Here is a 15,889-nt window from a genome sequence, read left to right on the forward strand (position 1 = left end):
AAAGGCCACCGCGGATGGGCTGGGGAAGCCGCAGGACTGTGTCTCCTGCACACCCCTCCAGCTCACCGTCCTGTGCGCTGCCTGAGGGCTGGGGAAGGCCAGGCCAGCCCGCTCGCACCACACTCTCTGGCCCCCGCCCCGTGCCTGGCACAGAGAGCAGCCCTGGAATGCTGGCACAAGAGACACCCCCTCAACCCAGCTGTTCACCGTCCACTGGGTTCACCTGGATCCTCTCCTCCATTTGAGTCCTTCCTGCCCTTCTGTTCTCTTAGGTCCCTGGCTCCTATTCTCATCCACAGCCCCACCTTCCATTCTGTTCTTCTGGAAGGACGCCACCTACATGAGATCCTCGCCTACATGGAGAGGCAGGTGCGGATTCACACACATGCACACTCAAGGCACAGCAACCAGGATCCGTGTTGGAGAGCGAGCAGGGCGTGACCATAGGGAGATGCCTGAAATCCTAAGAAGGAACCTCAGGCTTCCTGTTCCAACCACCCTGGACCAGGGGCCTCAGGACATTCCCAGGGACAGAGGCAGGCAGACAGGCCTGAGGTGGGGGCCGAGGGATTTGGTTCAGAAATGACACTCAAAGGCCGGCAGCTGCCAAGCTCTGTCTCAGGGGATCCTGGGGGGATCCCAGAGGGACCCGGGGGGCCCCCACGCAAGGTGCCACTCTCCTGTGGGCGTCCCAAGTCAGCCTGAAGGGCAGGGGACGGGGACGGGCCAGGGCCAAGCCCAAGCCCAATCCCAGCACGTACAATCACCACTCCGACAGGCACTTCCTCCCAGGCCAGTTCACGGGGCTGGCATCCACGGGCAGCTGCCAGGCACCTGCTGCCGGAGAGAAAAGCCCCATCACCCTGGCGTTCGTGGAGGGAGGCGCCAGCTCGGATTCCAGAAAGGCGTGCAAGTCGAAGCAGAGCCCCCTCCCCGGATGTGGGCTGACCGGCCGCGGTACGTCCTGCCCTCCCACCCCGCTGTCCTCCGGCCCGGCCTCTGTGGGGCTGAGCTTGCCTCCTGTCTTTGCTCTTGGAGCCGTGTCTCCTGGGGACCGTCTGTCTGCCACTCACCCTCTTGGGCTGCACTCCCTCTTCCTGGACAGCCAGGGACCAGGCTGCTTCTGCCTTCAAGGCAATGGGAGATGCTGCAAAGACGGAGAACGGGGAGGGCTTGACCAAGAGGAGAGGCCGGCTCGACAGAGATAATTGGGCCTCCTGTATCCTGTATCAATCCATCACATTTATAGTCTTCTCTCCAGACAGGAGACAACAAGGAAATGACAAAAGCCAATAAGGCCAATAAATAAAGGGTAATGGAATAACCAGTACAGGCAGCCCATCCCCTGAGCCCCAGAGCCAGGAGCAGGGCTGAGCCCTCCCCTGTATCTGTCTTGACTTCAGCCACAGGCCCCAGGCGACAGGTAACACCGGTCAGCAGCCCCCATGGGGTTTTCAGCTGGAGCTCCAGCTGCTCAGGCCAAAAACCCTCGCATCATCCCTACCTCCTCTCTCTCACACACCCCACATCCAATCCAGCAGGAAATCCTGCCGGCTCTGCCTTCAAAATATATCCCAAGTCAGACCACTCCTCAACACCACCGTCGCCATGCTGGTCTGAGCCACCACCGCCTCTTGCCTGGATTCTTACAAAGTCCTCCTGGTTGGTCCTTGGCCCAGACCGTTCTCAACACAGCAGCCAGTGGCGTCTATTAAAAGGCAAGTTGGGGCTTCCCTGGTGGCGCAGTGGTAGAGAGTCTGCCTGCCAATGCAGCGGACACGGGTTCGTGCCCCGGTCCGGGAGGATCCCACATGCCGCGGAGCAGCTGGGCCCGTGAGCCATGGCCGCTGAGCCTGCGCATCCGGAGCCTGTGCTCCGCAACAGGAGAGGCCACAACAGTGAGAGGCCCGCGTACCGCAAAAAAAAAAAAAAGGCAAGTTGCACAGAACCCCCGAGTGGCCCCCATCACACTCAGAGAACAGCCTGAGCCCTCTGCAGCCCCCCAATGCACCCCGCTCCCCAGGGCCTGTCTGAGCCCGTCTACAACCCTGGCTCTTACTCCACTTCAGCCACACCAGGTCCTTGCTGGCTCCTGCCTAGGCCGTGCACGCCTCACCTGAGGGCTTCAGCAGTGGCTGTTCCCTCTCTGTCACAGTCTTCTCCCAGAGAGTGCATGGCTCCCGTCTTTCCTCTGATGTCACTTTTGCAATGAGGCAACAATGACCATCGTACTTTCTATCCTCTCCAGCCCACTGTTTCTATACTTAAATCAGGGGGATGTGAACTCTTAGCTGCAGCATGCGAAGTCTTAGTTGCAGCATGTGGGATCTAGTTCCCTGACCAGGGATCAAACCTGGGCCCCTTGCATTGGGAGCATGGAGTCTTAGCCACTGGACCATGAGGGAAGTCCCAAAATTCACCCTTTTAAGATGCACAGTGTGGTTAGTTTTGACAAATGTATAAGCAGTATAATCACCACCAAAATCAAGATATCAGATATTTCCATCACGTCCTCATGCTCCTTTATAGTCAACCCCTTCCTCCACCCCAGCCCCTGGCAACCACTGAGCTGTTTTCTGTTCCTATAGATCTACTTTTTCTGGAGAATTCATATAATGGAATAATATCGCACGTAACCTTTGTGTCTGGCTGCTGTCATTCAGCATAATGCATTTGAGCCTCATCCATGTTGCTGCCTGTGTTGGTTTGTTCCTTTTCATTGCTGAGAGGTATTCCATTATATGGATGTACCATGGTTGGTTTTGCATTCAGTAGTTGATAGACATTTGGGTTGTTTACAATTTTTCACCATCAGGTATAAGGCTGCTGCTATCAACATTGTGTACTGGTGTTTGTATGGTCATATGTTTTTATCTCTTGGGTAAATGCCTAGAAATTGAGTTTCAGGGGACAACTAATCAGTTTCATCTGATTAGTGTATGTTTAACTCTATAAGAAGTTGTCAGATGTTTTCCAAAGTGGTTGTTCATCATCCATTCCTACCAGCAATGAGAGTTCCAGTTGCTCCGTATCCATGCCAACATTTGGAATTGTCAGTCTTTTTTTTCCCTTTAATTTTAGCCAGTTGGGTGGGTGTATCCTATAATTTTAATTTGCATTTCCCTGATGACTAATGATGTTGAGCATCTGTTCATGTGCTTCCTGGCCATTCCTATATCCTCTTTGGTGAAACGTCTGCTATTGTTTTTAAGGAGCTCTAAAGACAGACTTTATATATATATATATATATATATATATATATACACATAAGTGACATATATATATGTCACTTATATATATATGTGACATATATATATGTCACCATTTGAAGGAGCAAAACTCCCTGTGTAGTGTGACAACATTCCACCACTCTGCATGGGCTTGCTGCACCATGTGGAGAAACTGACCTCACTGTTCTAGTCTCCCTTTTCTCATCTGTAAAATGGGCATGACAATACTTACCTCCTAAGGTAGTGTGAGGATTGTGTAAACTAAGACACATAAAGAATTTACAATAATCCCTCATACACAGTAGCACTTAATAAATATCCAGCATGATAATGATGAGCATGATTACCAGCCCCCATGTGACTTGTTCATGCCAATCCAATTTCCCTCTTCCAGAGCCCTGTGTTTTCATCTGTAAATGGTTAGGGACAATCTCTAAACCCCTTCCACAGTAACATTCACTGATTTCCTGAACTGCTCTCTGTTTACTGACACACCCCTCACAGGTCCCTTCCTCCACCCAGGGGCACCCCCGATAGCCACCCACCCCCCGGGACACTAGTTACACACACAATGCAGCAGAAAGCTCCCTGCAGCCCGTCCTTCCTGACACGCAGAATGGCCTAGGCCCCAGCTCCTCAGTCACCAATGAGAGGGACCGTGAGAAGCTGGAAGGACCGGGGGGGACAGTGGAGACTGAGGAAGAGCTGGGAAGGGCAGATGGCGCCAGGCAAGACCAAGGAAGCTGGGAAGGTAGTGTGGCCTTTCTGGGACCCCATCCCCTGCCCCGCAGGGCCCCGCATGCCCTTCCCTCTCCCCACACCACCCTCTCCCTAGCTCAGCTCCACAGCTCAGGGTCGGGGGGTGGGGGACCAGGCCCTCCGTCAGCCACACCCTCCCCCCACCTGACCTCTGGGGGGCTGGATCCCCAAGAGAGCCCCTCCCTGGGGGTGCGGGGCAGGGAGGACAGGAGTGTTGGGAAATCAGTCCACACAGACCTGGGGCTGGTGCCAGGGCGCCACAGGGAGTGGAAGGAGGTGAGAGAAGGGGGCTGACCAGCAGGGCCCAGGCCGCTGGCAGGACAGGCCAGAGGTGGCGACTGGGGAGCTGAGGGACAGGGAGGTTGGGAGAGCGGACGGCGTCACAGGGGCTGGGGGCCTGGGGGTTCTAGAAGCCCAGAGCATGGAGACTAGGAGGCAGTGAGGGGCTGGAGTACAGGAGGCGTGAGGAAGACCAGAGGCCAGGGGCACGGCTGGCTCGGGGTGCTGAAGCTCTGGACTTCCTACCCCCAGTCCTCCATTTCGCTTACACTAAGTGGGCTCTTTACACCCACTGTCACCTCCTCGATTATGGACAGCCCGCCCAGCCCTCCTAGCCATCAGCCCAGACTCTCTTGGCACCTTGGCCACAGTGCCCTTCTCTCCCCAAGGCAAGTCACCAACTCAGTGCCACCCTCGCCACCCACCTGCTGCCAGGCCCCAGCTGCAGAGCCCCTTGTGCCAATTTCTCTGCTCCTATGCCCCGGCTGAAGACAACCTGGCCCCATGTGTCTGCTTCCCGCCAGCCCCAGCTGCTGCGTGACCACCCTCCTCCTCCTGTAGAGACTCTGGTGTTTGCAGGATAAATAAAAATGGAGCAGTGGGGCCACAGCCTGGCCTGCGGGCCTGATGGCAGTGAAACTCCCCAGGTGCGAGGGACAGGAGGCCCCGGAGCCAAAGGAGTCCCTTTCCTCACTCACTCACTCCTGCTAAGTGATGTCAGCCTACACACGGGACCAGCTGGGGAAACTGAGGCATCTGTCCATTCTTCCTTTAGCAAACATGTGCTGAACATCTCCCAGATTCTGGAGAGCACAATAATGAGCACAAACAGACAAGACCCCCGCCCTCATGGAACTCAGTCATGCTGGGGAGACGGACATTAACCTCAAAATCCACAAACCAGAGCTCTTTATAATTACAAAACAGTGAGGGGGTGGGGTGGGACAAAGTACAATGAGTACAAACATCAGGGAAGACCTCTGATGAAGACATGGCATTTTTGTCGACTGAGGTGGGTGTTTCCAGGCAGAGACCAGGAAGGGCAGGTGTGAAGATCTTGAGGTGGAAGAGTCGTGGCCTGGTCCAGAAGGGAAAGATGGCCCACGTGGCTGGCTTGGGAGTGAGGACGAGCCAGGAGCAGAGTGTGGACGTGATCCAGCGGCACACAAAGAGGTGCCTTGTTGTACATGCTTTCTATTATTTGCAGGGAGGGGCAAGGTTGCCAGCTGGGTTTGTACTTTAGAAAGATCCTACCTCTTGCTCTGAGGGAAAGATCTGTGGGGCATAAGAATGGATGAGGGGAAACAGGTCAGGTGGTCTCTGTAGGGAGAGATGACAGTGGAGGGTGAGAAATTTGGGAGCAATTTGGGATGCAAAATTGGAGAACAGAGCGCCCAAAAATGGGTGAGGAGGTGCCTCTGGTCTCCGACTAGGACAAAAAGGAAGGTGCCACAAGAGGCTGTCGGCCTCCTCAGGCCACCTCCTGGGCTGGCCCTCAGGCCTCTGACATCTGCCCCAAAGAGTACTTGGCAAGCAGGGTGGATGATTCACTGGGGGCCTATTCTATTTAAGAATTAATTCTCCACTGTGGAGAACAGTATGGAGGTTCCTTTAAAAATTAAAAATAGAGCTACCATATGATCCAGCAATCCCATTCCTGGGCATATATCCAGAGAGAACCATATTTCAAAAAGATACATGCACCCCAAAGTTCACTGTAGCACTATTTACAATAGCCAAGACATGGAAGCAACCTAAGTGTCCATTGACAGAGGAATGGATAAAGAAGATGAGGTACACAGAGACAATGGAATACTACTCAGCCATAAAAAGAATGAAATAATGCCATTTGCAGCAACATGGATGGACCTAGAGATGATCACACTAAGTGAAGTAAGTCAGAAAGAGAAAGGCAAATATATGATATCACTTATACGTGGCATCTAAAAAATGACACAAATGAACTTACTTACAAAACAGAGACAGACTCACAGACATAAAGAAAAGCAAACTTACTGTTACCAAAGGGGAAGGGGAGGAGATAAATTAGGTGTCTGGGATTAACAGATACACACTACTATATATAAAATAGATAAACAACAAGGACTTACTGTATAGCACAGGGAACTATGTTCAATATCTGTTAATAACCCATAATGGAAAATATCTGGTAATAACCCATAATGGAAAAGAACCTCCTATGTCGACCACAGACAGCAGAAGCTCCACAAGATAGCAAGTTCCTGTACCCGCCTGAAGCATTGCACTATGTCGCTGCTGATAGGAAAACACTGCTTCTCTGGTCGTTGTGAATGTAGCTATATGAACTGCCCCCTGAGCATAGAGCACAAAGGCGGCCTCAGTCAGCTTTTTTTTCTTGGCTGTGTGGCTTGGGGGATCTTAGCTCCCCAACCAGGAATCAAACCTGGGCCCTCAGCAGTGAGAGCTTCAGAGTCCTAACCACTGGACTGGCAGGGAATACTCTCAATCAGCTTTTAATGTTTTCTATCAACCTATCAAGAATTTACATGACACATCCAGTCCCTCTCTTGAGGGAACCTCACCTTCTGCTTGAATTGTTTACAAAACAAAATTGGGGTTGAGGTCTGACGGCACTGCCATGTCACTGTTGAGGACACTTGGACACCTCACAGGAACCAGCCCAGGCTACCAGAAGGCGGTACCATTCCTCAAAGTCACGGGGAGCCCAGGGAGGGAACCCCACTTTGATTCATCTCTAGGTGACACTCCTGTGGATAAATAACCACAGTCTCCAGTCGAGAGCACAAGCGCAGCTCAGCACCTCCCAGCAGTAGCCTGACTCCACGCTGAAGCCAGCATTCCCCCATGAAACACAGGGGAGCCCTTGCTGGGATCCTGTCACTACCCCGACCTCTGCTTCCCCAAGATGATTTCATTTCAGAAGCCACTGGTCCAAGGCCTTTATTGTGGTCATGCCACTCCCACACAATACACCTCCTTCCCTTCTCATCTCAGGATGTAGCAGCTGGATACTGTTTCCTCCATCCCAGAGGCTCTGGGTCCTTCTGTAAATTGATGCACTTCCTCCAGAGGCCAGCTTTCCATACCCCAGATCTCAGAGAGAGGAAGCCTTGAATATAGTCTCAAAACAGTTAACTAACTCCCAAGTGGGGGACCAGGGATAGATACTCACCCTACATTTGAATAACGAACAAAGCCAGCCAAGTGGCCTTCCCCGGACTCCAGGCAGTTTCTTCTTAAGCCACACCTGTACCTGCTACCTGTGGACATGGCAAGTGGGCTGCACTAGGCATGTAACCATTCCTGCGGGTCCCCTGAGCTTTGCAGAGGCTTATTTGGAGAGCAGACCTCCAACGGTAACCCAGCCTTAACCTCAGCACAGGTTTGGGTCTGTGTGCTTTCCATGCTGGAAAAAGGAACATTTCCATGTGGAAATCTTCCAAATGTGTCTTCCCCAATCACCCTGTCACCAGATTGTTCTAAGCAAAAACTTTCTTGTAAATTATCTTTGTCTTTGACTGTTCACACACAAAGGTTACATAGTTGTCTGTCTCTGATATCACACACGTAGCTGGGGAAATGGTTTCAGAGGTTCCCACAGCTGGAATCTCCAGAGGAATTCTGACCAAGAAAGGGGACATGAGGTCATGATGAAGAGGGAAAGAAGGAAAGAGAAGGTGGGGAGGACTCAGAGAGCCAGAGAGGAGAGGGGACTCTATGCAGGTCACCCTTGCTCCTTTGCCCCTCCCATCTCCAAGCTGCAGTTTCATTGGTGCTGCCCCAACCTTCGCATACAAGTGAACAGATGATAAAATGGTCAAGGAGGAACAATAATACACCAGTATCAATGAGCACATGCAGCCCCAAGTCTTGGTTTCTAAATACCATTCTCCATTCACAGGAAATCAGACTCCTTGGTGAAATGGCTGATTCATCGCTAGAGCAGAGAAAAAATACAAGATGAGCCCCGGACCATCCTAGAAAGTAAGAGAGTGCTTAGACTGGTATATACATGTCAAAAGACATGGGAGCCAGTTTGAATGGTCCAGTTAGTAAGTTTAGAAGGAGGGAGGGAGTAGCAAATCATCAGTGGATGAAAATTAGGATGAAAGTTTGATGAGGAACATAGTCTCAAAGTATCCTCCCACAGCTGCTCTTTAATTTACTTAATTTAACTGCGGGGGAATTTGGCACACACGTCCTAAACCAAGTGATCGGGGACAACATCGCTACCAAATGGGAAAATGGATATTGCGTGCCTCCCCAAGTGATACTCCGAGAGAGATACAACATCCCCTTTGTGGTAATCTTACCAAAAATGCATAACCTGAAACAAATCATGAGGAAACAGCAACAGAACTTGAGCAACGTCATTCTACAAAATAACTGGCCTAAACTCTTCAAAACTGTCAAGTTCAAGAGACACAAGGAAAGGCCAAGGAATTCTTCCAGATTAAAGGAGACTAAAGGGACATGACAACTAAATGCAACAGGTGGCCCTGGACCAGGAAAAATAAATAAATAGAAAGAAGACATGATTGAGACAACGGATGAAATTTGAATATGGCCTGTGGATTAGATAACAAATTTTCTGATTTTGTTAACTGCATTGTGATTTTGTAAAAGAATATCCTTGTCCTCACCAATACACTCTCAAGTATTTAGGGGTAAAAAGGCATGATGTCTTCAACTTACTCTCAAGTGATTCAGAGAAAAAAATCTGTATGTGTATATACTATGTATAGTATATATACAATATAGAATATACAGTATATTATACATACATATATGTAGAGAGAGAATTATAAAATTAATGAGCAAAATATAAATAATTGGTGACTCTGCATAAAGGATATATGTGAAATCACATTAAAGTAAAATTTACACAAATAATAATAATAGCCAACAACTCCATGTTTCTTACTCTGTGGCAGGTGCTGTTCAAATACTTTACATGTAGTAACTCATTTGATACTTGCAAGAGTCCTACAAGGAATGTGGTACTATCGTCCACGTTGTCATCATCCTTTTGCAGTTGGGGGAACTGAGGCACAGAGCAGTTAAGATGGCAGAGCTGAGATCTGACCCCAGGTCAATCTGCCTGGCTCCAGAGTCTGTGCTCTTAGCCAGTGGGCCTTGATGCCTCATAAGCTGTGCAGAGGCTGAGAACGGAACCCGGGGATGGGAACATACACAGAGGACACGCACATCTTTACACCCAAATGCACATGGATGGGCTGCCCGATGCACAATGGTGGCAGACTGAGAATCAAAGCAATCTTCAGCTCTGAACACGTTAGCGAGCCTCTGAGAAAGCAGAAGGAAGCTCCGAGTTGAGTGCCTTAGGCCTGGGGGCAAAGACCCTCCTTCCCGGGGGTGTCCTGCAGCCTCTAGCCCAGCCTGTTTGCCTTTCCCTTCCCCTTCCTGAGAGCTCCAAGCTCAGTTTCTCTTCTTCTCAGACCCCTAGGCCCACAAACCCAGAAATTAGGGGTTTCTGGCCTTGGCCTGCTGGTGGTGAACACTGGCTGGGGCCTTGGAGGAAAGAAGGTGGGCCCTGATGAAATAGTGGCCCCAAAGTCAGAGTTGAGGGGGGATGACTGAAAGCTGATGGCCACAGAGACTGGAGGAGACTGGGTGAGGGCAGGAGATGAGAGGACCAGCCAGGCCCCAGCCCCACGGTCACTGCAGGAGAAGCTTGGCAGGGGTGGCTGTCCTCCTCGGCTCTTTGCCAGAAAGGACTGAGGGAGTTCTGCTCCCTGCACCCCTGAGGAGGCTGAACCTCGCTGGCCGAGTGTCAGGGAGGATGGGGCTGCTTGGGCCTGTCCAGCCCAGCAGGGAAAAGGGGGTGGGGGAGGAAGGCGCTGACATCCGGATTCAGCAGAGGCCTGGACCCCCGCCATCCCCTCCCCACTGAAGGACCTGTCACAAGGCGGCCGTGGCTCACACCCGCTTATCGGGGCCGGGGTGTGGAGAGGGTGTCGCAGACGGGAGATAGGACTGGGACAGGGCTGTCCACACCGGCCTGCTCTGCCTCTCCCTCATTCACGCCTCCTCTGAGGCCCCTCTGCCCACTACCCCCCGCACCTCCAGGCTGCCCCTGCATGTCTCCCTGCAAAACACCCCTGCAGGCTGCCTTATGAGAAGGAGTGCTCTGCCCTGGGCAGTCAGAACACCGAACACAGAGGGACCCTGGAGAGCGTCTGGCCCAATCTCACGTTGCACACAGGGGACTAGGCGTAAGGGGGTGCCACTTACCTGAAATCGTATTGCAAGTATGCAGAGGAGCAGAGCTAGGCTCTGACCCTAGACCAGAGCTTGTAAGGCTCTGAGCCTCAGCCAGGGACCCCGGAGGAAGGGTCCCAGGGCCACAGTGAAGGAGACGTCACAGCACACTTACCCCTGAGGAATCCCAGCCTATTCAAGTTTCAGCCTCATATGGGGAAAGAGGACATAGACACGTCACGCTGTCCTGGACTCCACTGACCTTGGAGAAGATCCAAGGTCTCTGCCCGTGTCTGAATGGCAATGACAGCGAGAGGTTGAAGGCTCCCTCTGCAGTGTGGGGCAGTGCGGGGCAGAGAGGCGAGAGGGGGCACACAGCACAGAAATCAGGAGGCCGGGGGAGAAGTCAGGGGCCCATCATGGGAGGTGGTGGGAACTAAAATATGTGTCCTGCCTAGTGGGCTAAGAAAGAGCCAGCTGGGCCCCAAATGTGCCAAGGCCTCGGAGCTCCTGGGGAGGCCTGGCAAATTCAAGGCCACTGTCTGCCACTGTCCCCAGACTTAGAAGACATTTGGGCAGAAATGAGCCCTGGCATCACCAGGGGCATGACGGTTCATCCTGTGCCTGTCGAGGAGCTGGGGCTGGGGGAGGCAGAGGAGAGAAATAATTCCAAGATCCTGGCTGGGGGCAGGGGAGAGGGCAGGGTTCCACACCTGCACACAGCTGGAAGACCTAAATTTAACTCCGCTTCTCTCTGGGCCAAACACACAAAAGCCCTGCTCAGCACACTCTGAAGGGCACCTCCGTGCTCCCATCTTCCCACTGGGACGGGCGGCCTCAGGACCAGACCCTCTGGATCCTGATGAAAAGTGAGTGGGGAAAGCGCCCGGGGAACTCCAGCCAGCTGGAAGCAGTGCTCAGCACGCCGCTGGGAGTCATCCCAGCACAGGGCCCTGCTCCACGCAGCGCCTGCCCACAAGCTCACAGCCAGAACAATGCACATGCCTTCCTCCCTCCTCTGAGAAGCCATCATCTCAGAGGCCAGTCTCTCTGTTCCCCGCAGGGGGACTGGCCCCCCAGCCAGGTCCTAGTCCTCAGCCTTCCTGGGTTCCCTCACAGGGACCATGAGCGCAGTGACACTCAAGCAGGATAAGCTCAACATTTCCGACTTGCTGGTAACTCCATAACACGTCTTGGGCACGTGCTGTTTACAGAACCCTCTGGAGGCCGCAGAAAGGAGTCAACTCTGCAATCTGCCTGCCTCCAGGAAGTTAGCAGGCCTTGGAGGGCAAAGACAAGTAAATGATGAATGACTGAACTACAAAGCAAAGTAAAGTAACGGCAACAGCCTTGCGGGGTGGAGGGCAAACATTACATGTGTAAGTGGGAAGATGGGCTGGGCAGTCTCCCTGCATAGCACAGGTGTCCAAAGCGCTGGCCCAGCCGTGCTGTGTGCAACCAGAGGTGCAGTGGGCAATCTCCCTGTCCCAGAGTGACTCACAGGCAAATTTGCACGGAGACCTATTTCTGCATTGTACAATCAATTTAGTGTTTTTTTTTTAAGACATAGAAGAGAATTGAATGTAAGTTCTGAAAATATCAGAGCCCATTATTATCACATGAAACTTGCTGCATGGGTATGTGAAGCAGGTTGCCATGTAAAATGAATTTTTTACCAAAGAGACCTTCCTTGGCTCTTGTCTCCTTCAATGTTTTTAACGGACACATTGAAGGCTTGTTTTTCCAATCTGCAATCTCAAAGCTGGGAGGCATAGCTAACATGTCAAATGGCCAAATCAGGATCATCGAGAATGTGAACTCGCCTGAAGATGGGTAGGAATTATAATCAAGTGGAATCTTAATAGTTGGGCATACATAAAATGCCATATTTGTGTTCCAGAAATTGACTACGTGAGCACATGATGAGAAAGTGATTTGACAGTAGATCATGTGGAAAAGACCCGAAGCCGTTAGTTGGAGCGAGTCCCACGTGAACCAGTGGTATAGTGAGAAAAGTGGGGTGTCAATCCCCCACCTCGATTCAGCACTGCTATCACCTCACCCTGAATGCTTTGTCCAGACGTGGTCGCCACACCAAGAAGACATGTGAAATCATGGTGAAGGGTCTGAAATCCATGAATGCCTGGGCATGAAATGAGATGCCCTGATGTCATTAGGAGCACCTTATCTCTAAAGGGCTATCAGGTGAAAGTAGGTGCCAGCCAGTTCTGTGTAGCCTGGAAAGGCGGTTAGGGCCTGTCATTGATGAGCAGGAGTTACAGGGGAAGGTTTCAGCTGAATGTTATGCAGCTCTTCTATAAAGAAAATTGGGCACCTGGGGGCCTAATGGGATAGGAGAAAGTTTTCCCTTGATAGTCACAAGGTCAAACTCAAAGACCACCTGCTTGCCAGAAGACTTCTGTCTAAGGAATGTGTGCCTTGGGGGAGGGTGGGAGCAAAGAAGGGCATATGGTCCGGTTCCAAATCCTGGTTGCTCCTCAGGATTGCCAGTGTTGTTTGTTTAGAAAATACAGATTCCAGCTTCACATCGGATCTACTGAATCAAAATCTTCAAGTGTGGGGTTGGAGAATCTACTATTCTTTTGAAGCTCACCAGGCAGACTATTCTAGATTGAGAGACTAGACATAATTAACAAAATATAATATAGGAACCTTGATTGAAGCCTGGATGTTTCAAAAAAGGATAAAAAACATTTGGGGAACATGCAGGCAAATTCTAATTGAGATTGTTTATTAGATGATATCGAATGCTTGATAATTTTCTTAGATGTGATAATAGTTACTTTGGAAATAGGGGAATGTCTTTTTTCTTAGGTAATTCAGGCTGAAGTATGAAAAAGTGAAGTGCTGTGCACTATTCACAATAGCCAAGACATGGAAACAACCTAAATGTCCATCGACAGATGAATGCATAAAGAAGATGTGGTACATATAGACAATGAAATATTACTCAGCCATAAAAAAGAATGAAATAATGCCATTTGCAGCAACACGGATGGACGTAGAGATGATCACAGTAAGTGAAGTAAGACAAAGACAAACATCACATGGTATCAGTTATATGTGGCATCTAAAATATGATACAAATGAAACTACCTACGAAACAGACTCACAGACATAGAGAACAGACTTGTGGTTGCCAAGGGGGAGGGGGCTGGGGGAGGGATGGAGTGGGAGGTTGGGGTTAGCAGGTGTAAGCTATTATATATAGGATGATAAATAACAAGGTCCTACTGTATAGCACAGAGAACTGTATTCAATATCCTATGGTAAACCATAATGGAAAAGAATAATTTAAAAAAGAATGTATATATGTGTAACTGAATCACTTTGCTTACAGCAGAAATTAACTTTGTAAGTCAACTATACTTCAATTTAAAAAAATAAAGTAAAAAAACAGCAAAGGACTTCCCTGGTGGTGCAGTGGTTAAGAATCCGCCTGCCGATGCAGGGAACACGGGTTCGAGCCCTGGTCCGGGAAGGTCCCACATGCCGTGGAGCAGCTAAGCCTGTGCGCCACAACTACTGAGCCTGCGCTCTAGAGCCCGTGCTCCGCAACAAGAGAAGCCACCGCAATGAGAAGCCTGCGCACCACAATGAATAGTAGCCCCCACTCGCCGCAACTAGAGAAAGCCCACGTGCAGCAACAAAGACCCAACGCAGCCAAAAAGAAAAAAAGGAAAAAGAAAAAAAACAAACAGAAAAAAAAAAAAGTGAAGTGCTGTGTCTACAACTTACATTTTTTTAGACAATAAGTTACTTTTAAATGGTTCAAGACAAGAACACAAATGAAACACAGTATGGAGGGAGAGGGCATTCGTTGCACTTTCAACTTTTCTGAAAGCTTGAAATTATTCAAAATAAAATTGGGGGGAAAAATTAAACTCTCTAGGCTTCTCTGACGTGAGCCAAACATGAGGCGCACTGGAAGAGATGACCCCTCCTGTCCCATCCAGCCTGAGAGCTTGGAGCCTGCCTACTGAGGCTCTGTGCTGGGGCGAGGTCCCAGCGGTGTGGCATTAGGCCACAGTGACCCCTAGAGGTGCTGTGCACTCAGGGTGAACCAGCCCTTGGCCGAATTGTCAAGTTCAGGAACATGGAAGAGAAGCCCATCCAAGCACCCCATCTCCCCTGCCCCAAATTATACAGAGTGCAGTGCATCCCACTCGGCCCTCTGATGACCTGAGGGTTGGTCCCTGGAGGTGAGGCTGGACTGCAAAAGCAGCACTGGATCCCCTGATAGACCATCTCCATGACGACACCCAGAAAAGCAGGCCAGGTGGAGAGGCTGGGCATGGATGTGGGCAAGAGCAGGGGTTCCATGGTCGATGTGAGGCTACCCCTGATCAGCTCCACCAGAATGAATTAGAGGCTCAAGGAGGAGAGTGAGGGCCCAGAAAGGGGAAGGGCACACAGGGTGGACGTGGTAGGGAGTTAGCAGGGAACAGAACAGCGGACCCTGGGGTCGGGGACAGGCCGCTGACGGGAAATTGGAGATTCGTCATGTTAACGCCAATGACATTTATGGACTCACGATCAAGGCAGGGAACACAGGCGACATGGTAATACTCACAGTCACTCCAAGAGCAGGGCTGCAGGCTGAGCCCAGCTCTGCAAGAAGCCATTCCCTCAAGATCAGACTCTGTATCTCCTGCTGGGCTCTATTCTAAGTCCTGAAGGAGGGACGGAGGTTTTCAGTCATTTGAAGATGGAGTCACAAGTGCAGAAACACTAGCAGGTAGTTAAGGGGCTAGCACACCCATCCTACCTTTGCCACTTGTGTAAGGTCCCCCTTTGCTGCATACGATATAGGCGAAATAGTCTCAATCCACAGACCAAAGAGCCTGAAGTCTCGAAAAAAAGATGTTACTGCAGGTGGAGAGAGATTAGGGAGTGAGTCCCTCGCCCCCAGAGGGGGGTCCCAGCAGCAGAGCCTGGGTCCTTCTCCCTCGGCAGCCTCCCTCAGACCAGGGGCTCCCTGAGCATAAACAGAGTGGAAGGCAGAGTCCCAGGTGCAGCTTGAGACCGCGGCAGGACCCGGAGAGGGCCCGGCTGGATGGTGATTGGCTCAGGTCAGTAATGAGGTGCTTCTTTGACCAGAGGGACACACCTGATGCTGTGGGGGGAGGCCTAGGGCTCTGCTGCGTCTGAATCCAAGTACTCAACAGTCCCACGGGGGAGGCAGAAGTGATCTGATCCAGAGGAAAGTCCTGAGCTCTACCCAGTGTTTACATTTCAAAGTTTGTTTTGGAGGGACTCTTAGTGGAAGTGTTGAGACAATTCAAGCATCACTTGTTGTATATCAACAAAACTTTTACGTATAAAAATGAGGACTGGGAGACTGCTTTTTTAATTGGAAGTAGTTATCTCTTCTT

The 15,889-nt window shown here is 50.9% G+C and overlaps 1 long non-coding RNA gene across 1 annotated transcript; it reads right to left on the reverse strand.

The window, feature by feature from the left end:
• Positions 1 to 69: 69 nt before the first annotated feature.
• Positions 70 to 15,621, reverse strand: LOC137233095 (uncharacterized). The gene is made up of 3 exons (XR_010947295.1): positions 15,283 to 15,621; positions 15,088 to 15,187; positions 70 to 1,127 (listed from the first exon to the last, which is right to left on the reverse strand). It is a non-coding gene; the product is annotated as an uncharacterized lncRNA (long non-coding RNA).
• Positions 15,622 to 15,889: the final 268 nt, after the last annotated feature.

This window comes from Pseudorca crassidens, chromosome 10 (genome assembly GCF_039906515.1).
Source record: "Pseudorca crassidens isolate mPseCra1 chromosome 10, mPseCra1.hap1, whole genome shotgun sequence".
Classification (NCBI taxonomy): Eukaryota; Metazoa; Chordata; class Mammalia; order Artiodactyla; family Delphinidae; genus Pseudorca; species Pseudorca crassidens.